A 14181-nucleotide genomic window follows, 5' to 3' on the forward strand; every position below is an offset into this window, starting at 1 on the left:
TGTAAGGGACCTTCAGTATGACTTCTGTGCTACCATGCAAAAGGTAGGAAGCATTTTGTGACTGATTTGTCTTCAGGAATGTATGTACCCCGGGGAGGTTTTAAGGGATGACATAAGTGGAATACTGTGAACGCCATATCCACGTCTATACAATAATTTGCTCTTGATCAGGGTTCTTGGCTTTCACCAGGCATCACATCCTGGGGAATTCGTTGCTGAGGCTGGGTGCCCAGTAGCCCAGGCTAGCCTTGAGCTCACTGGGCAGCTGATGCTGGCCTTGACCTCTTGATTCTACCTCCACTTCTGAGTGCTGGGGTTACACACGTGTGCCGCTGTGTTTGGTGTTGGTGGCCTGGTGTTTTTGTCTCTCTGGCGTTTGTTTTAATGCCATGCTGGGGACTGCAATGAGGGCTGCACGCATGTGGGACAAGCACTCTGTCAGCTGAGCTTTATCCCTAGTCTTCCTGGGAGGATTTTTACGTACCCAAGCTGGACCTGTCCTCTTGACTCCCAAGTCATGTTCAGACTTTGAAGTGGGTTCTTTTTCTTTTGGGAACTCTCAAGGATTCCTACTGCTGCTGCATTGGGACCAGGGAACCTCAGCAGTGACTGGAGAGGCTGTTGCCACTTGGTGGCAGTGTTTCTCCCCTGTCCTGATGGATCTGGTCTCCCAGTCCCAAGCACTTGCTTCCTTCGCCAGCTCTCTTTTGTTTGTTAGTTCACACAGTTGTACCTCCTGCCCACTTGCAACTCACTTGAATATGGAGTTCTGAAGTCAAGATTCTCTCCTCCTTTAGGATTTTATGGCAAGGGCAAAAGCAGATTATGTCCAGTTGACAGTTATTATTTTTTTTAATTACTCCTTTATGAGATGGGGTTTTGCTTTGTAGGACTTAGACTTGGAAATCTCTGCCACAGCCTCCCAGGTCCCGGGGTTGCCAACATGTGCCACTTCCCCTAGCAAGGCTGCTGTTGACTTTCATCTACCTTTGCTTTTCTGTGGTAAATAAAGTCTCGGGGTGAAGTCTTTTAGGCCAAGGATCTGATGGTTCACATGTTTCTTTGTGTTGTGCTTCTTGGCATGTCACCCCAGAAGTCAGGGAAGCCACAGTGACCGGCCTTGGCTGGCTGCTCATGTCTCTGTTGACACTGCTAAGCTAGCCCTGTCAGCTTTTCCTGGTGTGCCTCTGGAATTTAAACAGCCAGTTTTTCCACTTTGTGTGAAGTGATCTGAGAACATCATCACCCTGACCACTTCTGCTTGGTAGCAAGCCCCGGGGATTGGAGCTGAGGCGTGTGTACTGCAGCATAGGAGCTGGATGGCCTCGGAATCAGATGACTGTGACTCGATTGCAGCACCCAGCCAGCAGTCAAGTGACTGCTCAGAGCATGCTTGTATGTCCTTAGAACAAAGTCCAAAGCAGAAGATTTTTGATTTGTCATCTTTACTTTAAAAAAAATTTTTTTTACATATACATTTATATTATTACACATATATACAATAAACTGCCTACAGCAAGAAGAACTATGACACCATCAGGAATTATATAAATGTTACATTCTTAGTGTTTTCGCTATTTGTATTTGACAGCCTTGAAGAAAACATCTTTCCTATCTTGGTGCATCTAAAATTCTGAATGTAAATCAATCTCCATCACATATTGTCATTATCAACTTAAAACATCTATCGAGACCTAAAAGCATCTTCATTGTAAAACTAAGCTACCTGGTCATCAACTCCATTAGAGACTTGAGAAGGAATAAACTTGATAACCTGAGTATGCTGGGACAGAGACAGGTTGCTACCTGAACAGTCACCCAAAACTCTCTATAACGTTGGAGCATCATCTTTAGCCTTCCGGCCCAATATATCTGACAGACATATTTGTGAGGCAGGAACTATTGAGGACTTGCTTACCCTGTCTAGGCAGAGTTTGGCCATTGACTCTGCCTGCATCCAAGCTTGCCCCCTTTTAGGCAAAATTCTGTCTGTGGTAGAAACGAGGGCATTTTGACCTGTGGCTTGTTTGCCACATTTGAAGCCATCTCCATAAGGAGGTCCTTTGATGCCCATCATCCTCTTTGAGTTTAGGCTAAGTGTTGCCAGGAGTTAACCTGTCTCATTGTCAGTGAATTGTCATCTTTATTTCAATTTGGAGAGGAACACAGGGTCTCACATAGTCCATACTGGCCTCAAACTCTGTGTAGCTAAGGCTGGCCTCCAACTCCCAATCCTGTGAATACTGGGATTATAGCTATGTTTTTCCATATCTAGCTTAATATGTTACCATTAAACTTTATAGGTTCCAGTGAGCTGTTGAAGTGCTTCAAACATTGCAATACCAAGAAGCTTAAAGTATTTTTAGGGAGATAGAAATCTGTGGACTTGTGCAAACATTTTGAGACAAACAGCCTTAGACATGAAGGCTGGGGTGAGAGTGTGGCTATTGGGGTACAAGGAGACTCCATGCCCTTGCAGGGCTGGCTCTGCGCCTATAGCTCCCCTGTAGTGACTGTCTGCTGAGCTTCTGTACAGCCCCAACCTGCTGGCCTCCTGCCTCCTACCTGAGCCATATCCTCAGCTGTGTACCCTGCAGCCTCCTAGGTGCTTGCTTGGCTGGCCCTGCGGGGGAGGGTAGCATGTGCTCTGGGAAGGGATTCTTCAGAAGAAGCAGCTTTATTGGGATGCACTTCACACACACTGAACAAATCACTCATTTATAGCTCATAGTTCAATGTTGCTATCTTCGGAGACACAGCCATAGCATTGAGCAGCCATCGTCACAATACAGCTTAAAACTTCTTAAGTCACTAGAAAAAAAAAATTATCTAACCATTCATTCACAGCCCATTGACCCTCCCCCCCCCCCCCTTGTTGATAGGCAATCAGTAATCTACCCTGGCTCTGTAGATTTGCTTATCCTGAACACTTTTGGTAAATGCATCTACAGAATATATGGCCTTCTGTGCTGGCCCCTCCCACTTCTCATGATGATCTCTAAGTCTTCTGTGTTATACCATGCCAGTGTTTTGTCCTCTTGATGGAGACTGATGCTCCAACCTGTTTCCCAGTCAGTAGACAATGACTTGTTTCCACTTCTTGGCTGTTAGGAACCATGCTGTTTTGAGTATTGATGGAAAAGGGGTTTCGGGGGTGGTGACTGTTAAGAAATGGAGTTAGGACTATGGATTTGATGCAGTGGTAGAAACTGGCCTAGAATACATGAGACCCACCCTGGGTGTGATCCCAGCCTTGGAGGGGCGCGGGGAGGGGGAGAGGAGGGAGGGGGAGAGAAGGAAGAAGAAAAAAAGGACTTTAGTTGTGAGTTGGTGTGGAGCCCCTTCCCAGGTGTGTGCCTGCACTTCTGACCCACTGGGCTGGTTATGCCAAGTGAGAGCTGGACGAAGAGGTCTTGGCACTTAAGTTCTCCCTGCAGGCTGGCCTTGTTTGCTTTGCTTTTACTTCAGTCTGCTTCTCTTGGGCCCTGGTACTGCCCTCATGAGCTCATGGGAAGCCTGGTCTCCAGGGAGCCTCCCTCGGAGCTCCCACAGCCTCCCCTCACACCCTGGGAGCCCAGCCAGAGGGCCATGGTTTGGTGAAGTTTCGGTGCTGGAGATTAAATTTTTTGGAGATTAGCCCTCAAGCCCTGTGCCTTACAGGGAAGGGCTCCTTATCTTCTAATCTAAACTTGGTCCTCAGCGCTGAGTGGTCAGTAATAGAGATAGACATCAGAATGAAAACTGGCTGTGCCCTGTAGCAGCTCAGGACGCCATTACACTCTTACCTTCTTGTCATAACACCCACTGAACACTAGCAGGCGCTCTTGTAACTATCCTCAAGCATTTAGTGTCTCTGCTTTTCTACACACTAAGTTCCTAGGTGCCACTACTCAGTTTTAAAAGAGATGGTGGACAGATTGAATAACTGTTCTGAGTAGTCAATGCAGCTAAGTTCTAACCAATTCTGATAAACATTAAATCCAGTCTCTAGTTGCACAGATGAACTGTTCACGGTTTTAACACTAACTTATCAAGAGCTTTTGACTGGTCTCACTTCAGCTAGTCCCTGTTGAGAGAGAGGCTATGTCATAGTAAAAGAGCATGCCTCAAGTTGGAAGTTTTGCAGACTTACCTGATAATTTGCTAGAAAGCCCACAATTTAGGCATTAACCAGGAACCCCAAAGCCAGGGGCAGGGGGATTAGAGTCTGCCTGATCACATGGCTCCTGTCCTTTACACTGAAAGGAAGGAACATTTGTCCCCTGGAGAGAGTGCTGCTGGTGCCCCTTGTGCGTGGGCTGGCGGCTCCAGAGTTACAGCCTTTGGCACAGTTAGTAAGCTCTTGTTTTTGTAAATCCTGAGACAAAGCCAAGGGATGCATTATGCTGTTGTCCAAACGGACTTTTCCAAGTAAATTTGTTTTAAAACTTACATACAAATGAAAATGTGTGCAGCCCAAGCCCTGAAAGATTGTAAACATTGTTCACCAAAGCAGGAGCACTTTTCACATTTCTGAATATGATTGGTAGTGGCAAAGGATGGATTTTCTACTTGAGAGAACACTGCCTTTTCCACAGATGGTGAGGATGGCTCATTTGCTGTCAGGGTGCTTTAGCTGGGGGGCTTTGGGCGAAGGACATTTGTGGGTAGTAGGTTCTGTTTTACTGGGATGAGCAGCCATGTCTAGTCTCAGCCCGTTTACTGTTTTACCTCAGTCCCCATTCTAGGGCTGTATGCTGCAGTCCTACCTCCCCTAGTTACCAAGGCTGGAGTGTAGCGTTATGGTGGGTGTAATAGAAGCATTTGGCTTCCTCAGCCCATGAGGCTTCAGTGGGGCCTTCCACTGGAAACCCCTCCATGGGGCTTAGATTGGAAGGCAGGAGGGGAGATTCCTCCCCTCACAGTCTTGTTCACTCATGATGCTTGCAAGGAAACAAAGTGCAGGCTGCATACACTTAGCCAGGTTTGGGTTTGTTTGTTTTTTTAATATTTCAACAACAACAGCAGCAAAATGTCTTAATTTAGTGCCTCATTTTATATAGGAAAAGACCGAGGCCTGCAGTCCCAATGCTCACAGCAGCCTTGGTTTGCCCTGTTCTCAAGAAGAGAGTCCAGGTCACCCAGTTACAGAGCACCTGGTCAGAAGCTGGCAAGGGCTGCTCTGCACACCTCAGCTCCTGGTTCTGTAAGATATATTACCAGTCACCGTGTGGAGCTCTGCGGGGCAGTGTTGCACTGTGCATGAGAGCTCGGGCCTCCCACATACGGCAGAAGTGTGAGTCTTCAGAAAACAACAGAGAGCTTGCGACACAGCCACATGGAGAGCTAGTGCTGGACTGCTGTGATTTCAAGTACCAAATGCTGTGACCTTTGGGAAGGCGGCCTGCCTCCTGAGAAGCCTCTTTCCTCACACACCCTCCTTTTCCCAGCTGCAGTGTTTCAACAGGGATTCTGTAGGTTCTTTCCCACTGCCTCATTCTAGCCTGCGGTCCTCTGTTTACTTGGTATGTCATGTGGTAAAACAAAACTCAGAGCCAGGCGTAGGAGGGTGCTCCCATAAAACCAGGAGGCAGATGCAGTAGCATCCGAGAGTTCAAGACCACCCTGGACCACATCCACCGCAAGACTTGATTCCAAAGAAAATAATTAAATAAATAAATAAATAAATAAAAAGCAAGACTCCTACCGTGATAAATAATTCTGCTACTGAGAGAAAGCTGGCCACTTGAGAGAAAGTGTGTGGCTTTGAAAATACTTCACCGGGGTAGTATCCTGGTTAAGGGTTAAAATGTTTCCAAAATGAATTTTGTTGTGTAAAACACATACTTACACCCCAAAGTGGTTAAGATGGTAAATTTTGATTATGGGTTTTCCTGTTGTAAAACTGAAACCCTTAAAACCATCAACACCCCTCCCTTGTCCCCACCCCCCTTAACCTTTGTTCTGCTTTCCATTTCTATGAATGCAGCCACTTTAGCTGTTTCCTGTGAGTGAAATCCTGCAGCTCTCATCTTCCTGTGAGAGGCTTCCTTAAGTTAGCATAGCTTCCCCCAGCTAGCCTGTGCCAGGGCTTCCCTTTTCAAGACCAGTTTATATTCTGTTGTACATGTGTGCAACATGTGGTTTTGTTACACTGACCAGACGTTTTTGGTACCCATCTCTCTGCTGTTGTGAACCTGGGTGCAATTACTAGAAGTGGGATGTTTGACCAATATGGCCCTTGTATTTTTACCATTCCACATACTTTTCACAGCAGCTGTGCCTTCCCAGTGCCCTAGAGTTCCTATATCTTCACACAAAGCCTTCGCAGCATTTGCTATTTTCTGGTTAGTCTGATAGAGGTCATTCTAAGGGGTGTGAGATGGTTACCTGCCATGGCTCTTCTGTGACCTCGTTATCCACAGCGCGTGCATGTGTAGCGCAGCGTAGTGACAGCATCTGTCTGATGGTGGTAGGGATGTGGGGCCAGTCGGTGGAAGCTGTTACCACGTAGAGTGCAGGCCACCTCATCCTCTTTGGGTGTTTAGAAAATAGAAGTAGGGGGACTGGAGAGATGGCTCAGAGGTTAAGAGCACTGGCTGCTCTTGCAAAGGTCCTGAGTTCAATTCCCAGCAACCATATGGTGGCTCACAGCCATCTATAATGAGACCTAGTATCCTCTTCTGGTGTGCAGACAGAACACTGCATACAAAATAAATAAATAAATAAATAAATAAATAAATAAATAAATAAGTCTTTAAAAAAGAAAGAAAGAAAGAAAGAAAAGAAAAGTAGGTACCTCCCCAACAAATGGCAGCCACGTTGTTTGGTTTTGTTTTTCGATGCAAATTCTTGCAGTGTAGCCCAGGCTGCCCTTGAACTCAAGGTCTTCCTGCGTGCCTGGATGCTAGGCTTATACCATCACACTTAGGCTCAGCTCACTTTTAACACCACAGAGACTGTCATATTGTCCAAAAGAAGCCCACTGGCTCTCTGGACAGTAATGCAGGTCATCTGCACCGTTGCCTCAGTTTGCCAGCTGCCTCACAGCGCGCTGCCTGAGGAGGAGGAGGAAGCCTCCCAAGCTGATACAACCAGTGTGTTTGCCCTGCTTGGAAAGCTGTAGGCCTGAGTTTTCCAGGGAAAGGCGACAGTTCCACATTTCACAGGCTGAACGTTGTAGTGGGTGGGGGAAAGAACCTGCCCCTCTATTTTAAACTTCTTGTTTCATCACGTGGACTTCCCTGTCCCCTCTCCCCAGCAAAGCACAAAAGTGTTTCCTGACTCTCAGGCCATGGCTTCCTCTCATGAGTCCAACCTTAGATCACACACTCAGATAAGCATTGGGTAATAGGCGGGTGGGACTAGAGTTTCAGTGACAGATGTCTGCAAGGTGGCGGCAGGAGGAGGGCAGCAGAGGTCATAGCTGCAGCCTTTGGCCACTCAGGCATGGCTTGCTATCCAGCAGCTTAGCCAAAAGCCCCTCCCTGTGAGACTCTGGTACCTAAACATGCCTTTATGCCTTTTCTTTTTATTTTTCTTTCTTTCTTTCTTTCTTTTTTCTTTTTCTTTTCTTTTCTTTCTTTCTTTCTTTCTTTCTTTCTTTCTTTATTTATTTATTTATTTATTTTTTTGGTTTTTCGAGACAGAGTTTCTCTGTGTAGCCTTGGCTGTCCTGGACTCGCTTTGTAGACCAGGCTGGTCTTGAACTCACAGCGATCCGCCTGCCTCTGCCTCCTGAGTGCTGGGATTAAAGGCGTGCGCCACCACGCCCGGCTTGACATGCCTTCCCTGGCTCTTCCTCAGCCATACCTTTCCTCCCTCCCTCACGGTGCCGACCCTTACTGAGAGCTTACAGTGCCATCTGCTTCCCATCCCTACTTTATCTCCTTCCCAGCTCTAAAAAATGTCCACTTCGCATGGGCTATGGTGCGACCCGGTTCATTTTCTAGTTGTTTCTAGATATGAAACTTCTAGTGTCCCTCTCCAGAGATGAGTCCCTGGTGTGTGTACCCCTCCCCTTTATGAGCCCTTGCCTGTTATGATCCAGGGGTCGTGTCGCCGTGCTTTTTAGAGCCTTGGCCAACACATACGTGCTCAGGTGCTTCAGAGCCTGCCAACCCCCCTCTTCACCACCATCCCCCCCACCCACCACCCACCCCCCCCCCCCCCCCCCCCCGTTATGGAGCTTTAAAGAAGTAGTAAGGGGCCAAGGTGCTGCTCACGAGGCAGGGCTAGCAAAATGTAGTTCAGTGAAAGGCGGGGGAGAATGTAAGGAAATGTCATGGTGCTTATCCTTGGGAGTTAGGACTGTAGGAAACTTGCTCTCTAAAAGAATGTAAAAAATATAACTATATAGATAAATACTTACAGTTTCCCTGGGCCAGAAAGGGGAAACTTGGACCTCTCCTGAGAGTTGCCGTTTGTGCTGTTCTGTCAGTCTCTGTCCTTTCCACCTGAGCTCTCCTTCCATTGTGTACACTCCACCAACCCTCCCGTCCTGTGATTTTTCACTCAGCTCTCCACTCCAGTCTTTTCACCTCTCAGCCCACAGCATTGTAGCTCTTCCTTCTGTTTTGTTTAGAGAAGTGTGTGTGTGTGTGTGTGTGTGTGTGTGTGTGTGTTGTAGTAGTCGTCGTCGTCATTGTTGTCTTTTTTATAAAAAATGTTTCATGAATGCTAATCAGGCACTTCCCCATAGGGGTGCACCTCCAGCCCCTGTAATAATCTTTGCCATGCCCTTAATGAAAGTTTTAATAAATTCCAAACCGTATAAGGCTAGTCCTTGTCCCTGGGAAATTGCAGCGGATTTATCATGCTTGCAGGATTCCTAGAGAGCATTGGGCCAAATCTGTTTGTGGAAGTAGAATGAATGGGCAATTTAGAATGGCCTTGCCCCTGCAGTGGGTTGAATGCTAGCCCCCTCCCCAGATTCCTATGTTGAAGCCCTGGCCCCTGCAGGGTAGGAGATGAGGTACAGCTGCAGAAGCTCTAGCAGCTCTGCCCCCCAGCCTGTGGCATGCCTGTTCTCTCCTACTCTCTCCCTCTCCATAATGTAACCGCTTGAGTTTTCCCATGTCTACTTTTAGCCCCTTAGCACCTGTGCCGTGGTGCTACCTGTGCTACAGCGGGCAGAAGCTTACGGGGCAGTGAAGGAGTCGGGGTCTTCTCTGAGGTGGTCTCTTCACCAGGCCTCAGTAGAAACTGGGCAGCAGAGAGACCCTGACCCCTGACTGCAGCTTTCCTGGCAGTGTGTGGTGGCCTTGAGGTAGGAAGAGGTGTGCAGCAGGGTGTGTGTGTGTGTGTGTGTCTTGTCTGTGTCTCTCTGTGTGTGTATCTGACATAGGAAGAGGTGTGCAGCAGAGTGTGTGTGTGTAGCTCTGCTCCACACAAGCAGAGGTAGGAAGAGGTGTGCAGCTGTGTCTGTGTGTCTGTGTCTTGTCTGTGTTTGTGTGTGTGTGTGTGTGTGTGTGTGTGTGTGTGTGTGTGTGTAGCTGACATAGGAAGAGATGTGCAGCAGGGTGTGTGTATCTCTGCTCCACACAAGCAGAGGTAGGAAGAGAGGTGTGCAGCTGTGTGTGTGTGTGTGTGTGTGTGTGTGTGTGTGTGTGTGCGCGCGCGCCTGTGCCTGCTTCGCTGCTGCACTTGGCTACATAACCTGAGTTGGGAAATTGTGCCCTTATCTCTGTGCAGTCTATTTTTCTGTTGTGATGAGTGACTCACTGGTCTCTGTCCCTGACTATTTGTGTTCAGATCTGGAGTTTTTTGGAAGGAAATTTATTATTGCTCGATTTGTGTGGGTGGTAGATTTGGATCAGTGGGGAGGAGCCTCTTTATGAATGCATTTCTTAAGAAAATGGTATTATTTTTAGTTCAAACAATTGCCTTTGACCAAGATGATGTGATTTGGCCAGTGTTTAAAAAGACATGTATTTTTGTATGCTGTTTAATGGTCAGAGTGCACATGATGGACAGAGCCATTGTTTAATTTGAAATTTATTTAAAGGCACCCCTGGGGCTAAGGGGTTAGCTCAGTGGTGGAATGGTTGCTGAGTGTTCACGAAACCCTTATTTAAGATCCCCAGAACTGCAAAAACAAAATCAGCACAAGACATGCCTGTTGTCTCATGTTACAAGGCCACATAGTATGACACCACCAGTTATGACCACTGTATGAAAAGTTTAACTGTGGTGAACATGCTAAACGCCCGGATCCAAGGCCTTCAAACATATATGCCTATTAGAATCTCCAGTTGTGTAAGCCTGGTTGCTGGGTGTGGCCAGGACTTCATGATCTATCAGGCCTCGAGGATTGAGACCAAGAATGTATTTCTCCCAAGCTCTCAGGGCCATAATCTGAAGAGCAGTCCTGAGGACTGAGCTCATCTCCACTGGGACCCACAGGCTGTTGGAGGAAGCCCTGAGGCAGATCTCATCTCCTGTGCCCATGGCAACTCCAGGAAGAGGAGGCTTGATCAGCAACTCTAGTCCCAGACATTGCAGTGTAAATAATGAATGCTGTGCTGTCTGGCATCTTCTTAAAACTCCTGGTGGATGAATCTGAGGGCCTCGTGTGAGTACCACAGCTAACCACACATGGTCCCTGCTCTCTGTCTCTCTGGTACAGAAGTTGTGGCACATTTTCTTCTCATCTTTTCCGCTGTTTGTATATGAGGGTAGAGGTCATACTTAACCGGCAGCCCTTTGTCTGTTGACCCATCTTATCAATATCTATGTACAAGCAAATGAAGATCATATTCGTCTTTCTGGATTACCTTATCAGGGTTTTTCTTTTTTGGGGGTGGGGGTTGTTTTTGCTTGTTGTTATTGTTGTTGCCTTTTTTTTTTTTCTTTCGCAGCAGGGTTTCTCTATGTAGCCCTGGCTGTCCTGGAACTTGCTCTGTACACCAAGCTGGCCTCAAACTCAAAAATCTTCCTGCCTCTGCCTCCCAAGTGCTAGGATTAAAGGCATCTACCACTAATGCATTGATAGGATGATTTTTTTTTCTAATTCTATCCATTTACTTGAAATTTTCATTATTGCATTTTTTTAATGGTTGAATAATATTCTATTGTGTAAATGTACCACTTTGTCTTTAAAATGCGTTCATCTGTTGAGGGACATCTTGGTTGTTTCCAATTTCTATTACGACTAGAGTAGCAGTGACCGTGGCTGAGGACCGTCTCTGTGGCAGGGTGAAGCATCCCTTGAGGATATACCCAAGAGCAGTAAACCTGGCTCTTGAGGTAGATGGATTCCCGCCTTCCTCAGGAGCCGCCACACTGATTTCCATGATGGCTGTATAGGTTTGCACTCCCACCAGCACTGGATCGCTGTTCCCCTCACTCCACATCTTCACCAGCATGAGCTGTTGTTTTTTATATTGATCTTAGCCATTCTGATTGGTATAAGATAAAATCGCAAAATAGTTGGGATTTGCATTTCCCTGATATGTAAAGATGTTGAACATTTCTTTTTTTTTTTTTTTAACATTTTTAAAAATATTTCTCAGCCATTTGAGTTTCTTGTTTTGAGAATTCTCCGTGTAGATATGTACTCTGTTTTTCAATTGGGTTATTTGTTTTCTTGGTATCTAGTTTCTTGAAATTTTTTATGTATTTTGGATATTAGCCCTTTATTATACATGTAGTTGGTAAAGTTCTTTCCAGTTCTGTAGGAGCCACTTTGTTGAAATGACGGTGTACTTGGCCATGCAGAAGCCTGTCAGTCTCATGAGGTCCCATGCTAATCTTAGTGCCTGTGCAAATGGTGTTGTGTTCAGAAGTCTTTGCCTGTGCAAACAAGTTCCAGGCTTTTCCCCACTGTCTCTCCTATCATGTTCAGCGTTGTATGTTTTATGTTGAAGTCTTTGATCCATTTGGAGTTGAGTTTTGCACAGGTGGTAAGTGTGGACCTGTTTACACTCTTCTGCACACAGTCTTCCAATTTGACCAGTGTGCGTTTCTGGCTTCTTTTTCAAAAACCAAGTATGGATTTTGGCCTGGGTCTCCAATTCTATTCCACCAACCAGTATATCTGTTTTTGTACCAATACCTGCTGTTTTATTACTGTAAGTTCTCTAGTACAATTTGAGGTCAAGAATGGTGATGCCACCCACAGGTATTTTATTATTCAGGATTGTTTTAGCTAATCCTGGAGAGGGGGCGGGGAGGGAGGGAGCGCGAGGGGGTGGGGAGGGAGGGATGGACAGACCCACGGACTTTAAGTTGTCCTTTCAAAATATGTGAAAAGTTGGAATTTTGAGTGATTGCATTCAATCTGTAGATTGTGTTTGGTAGGATCACCATTTTACTATATTAACCCTACTAATCCATGAACGTGGGAGATCTTTCCATCTTCTGATATCTTTTTCAATGTCTTAAAGGTTTTATTATACAAGTCTTTCACTTGCTTGCTTAGAGTTACCCAAACACATTTTATATTATTTGAGGCTATTAGGAAGAATGTTGTTTCCCTGATATCTTTCTCTGTCTGGTTGTCAATTACCTGTAGGAGGGCTACTGATTTTAGCGAGTTGGCTTTCTATCTAACCACTGTGTTGAAAGTGTTTATCAAGCCAGGTGTAGTGGTGCAGGCCTTTAATCTCAGCACTCTGGAGGTAGGGGTGGATCTCTGAGTTCAAGGCCAGCCTGGTCTAAAAAGAGAGTTCCTGTATAGCTAGGGCTTTGTCTGTGGGGGGAGGGGGGCGGCGCACTTTGGCTTCTTCCTTTCCCATTTGTAACCCTTGATCCTATTCAGTTAGTTGTCTTATTGCTCTAGCTAAGACTTTAGGTACTGTATGGAGTAGATTTGGAGAGAGTGGACAGCCTTGTCCCTCCCTGATTTTTAGTGGAACTGCTTTTGAGTTTCTCTCCATTAAGGTGATGTTGGCTATGGGCTTGCCTTGTATTGCCTTTATTAAGGTATGTCCCTTGAATCCCTAATCTCTTCAGGACTTATCATGAAGGGGTGTTGGATTTTTGTTTAAGGCTTTTTCTGCATCTAATGAGATGATCATGTCATTTTTTTTTTCCTTTCAGTTTATTTCTGGGGAGGATGGCATTTATCAACTTACGTATGTTGAACTATCCCAGCCTCTCTGGGTTGAAACCTACTTAATCATGGTGGATGATCTTTTTGATGTGTTGTTGGATTTGGTTTGCAAATATTTTTGAGAATATTTGCATCTATGTTCCTAAGAGAAATTGCTCTGTAAATCATTTTCTTTGTTGAGTCTTTATGTGGTTTGAGTATCAGGATAACTGTGGTCTCATAAAATAAATTGAAAAGTGTTTCTTCTGTTTCTGTTTTATGGAATAATTTGAGAAGTCTTGTCATTAGCTCTTTGAAAGACTGGTAGAATTCCGTGTTAAAACCATCTGGCCTGGGATTTTTTTTTTTTTCAATTAGAGACTTTTAATTTCATTAGGAGTTATAGGTATGTTTAAATTGATTATATGATCTTGATCTAACTTCGGTAAGTGGTATCTATCAAGAAAACTATTTGGGTAATTTTGAGGCCCAAGCTTCCCGTGAAGCTTGTTTCACTTGCAAATGTTAAGACCTGAGTTGCTTAATGTTCAGTGTACACAGTTGCTCCTGGGGATGCTTGTGGTCGTGTGAGGCCCAGTTGTACTTTGACCACTACTACTATTAGTGCTAGGGTCACAGCGAGCAGGACAGACACTGTACGTGTCTGTAAGGAACTTGAAAATTACAGTTCTGTGTGTTTCGGGAACGTGGTTTCTGCAGAGAGGGATATAGATTTGTGAAACGTGAGGCGCTGGATAAGACAGAAGTGTAGAAACTGATGTGGGAACACTTGGAAGTTGGTGAGCAGCTGGCTTCTGAGCCCGGTAGACAATGGACCGAATTCCTGTGCACCTGCTTGCCCATTTGGTTGGACTTTCTGGGCCTTAGTTTCCTTTTCAGACAGTTGTATGCAATGCCGCTAGCGCCCTGCGCGTGATGGGAGATCTGTTAACAGCCTCAGTTCACATTGTCTCTTAAGTACATGTAGTGTGCTCAGGTTGCCTGACACCGACAGTAGGATGCTTGTGTAAGCCAGGCTGCTGTGTTCCCATGCTGGTTTCCTGCTGCCTAGCTACATGATGTTGGGAAAGTCTCTCAAACACCTTCTTTGTTTGATTGATAAAACTAACTACTGGTGTCTTAGGCTGGTTGTGTTAAACAAATGGTTA

At 45.7% G+C, this 14181-nt stretch overlaps 1 protein-coding gene across 3 annotated transcripts in view; it reads left to right on the forward strand.

The window, feature by feature from the left end:
- Window positions 1–14181, forward strand: part of Tbc1d1 (TBC1 domain family member 1) — a 195835-nt gene that overhangs the window by 143066 nt on the left and 38588 nt on the right. The window lies entirely within an intron of this gene.

This window comes from Acomys russatus, chromosome 22 (genome assembly GCF_903995435.1).
Source record: "Acomys russatus chromosome 22, mAcoRus1.1, whole genome shotgun sequence".
NCBI lineage: Eukaryota > Metazoa > Chordata > Mammalia > Rodentia > Muridae > Acomys > Acomys russatus.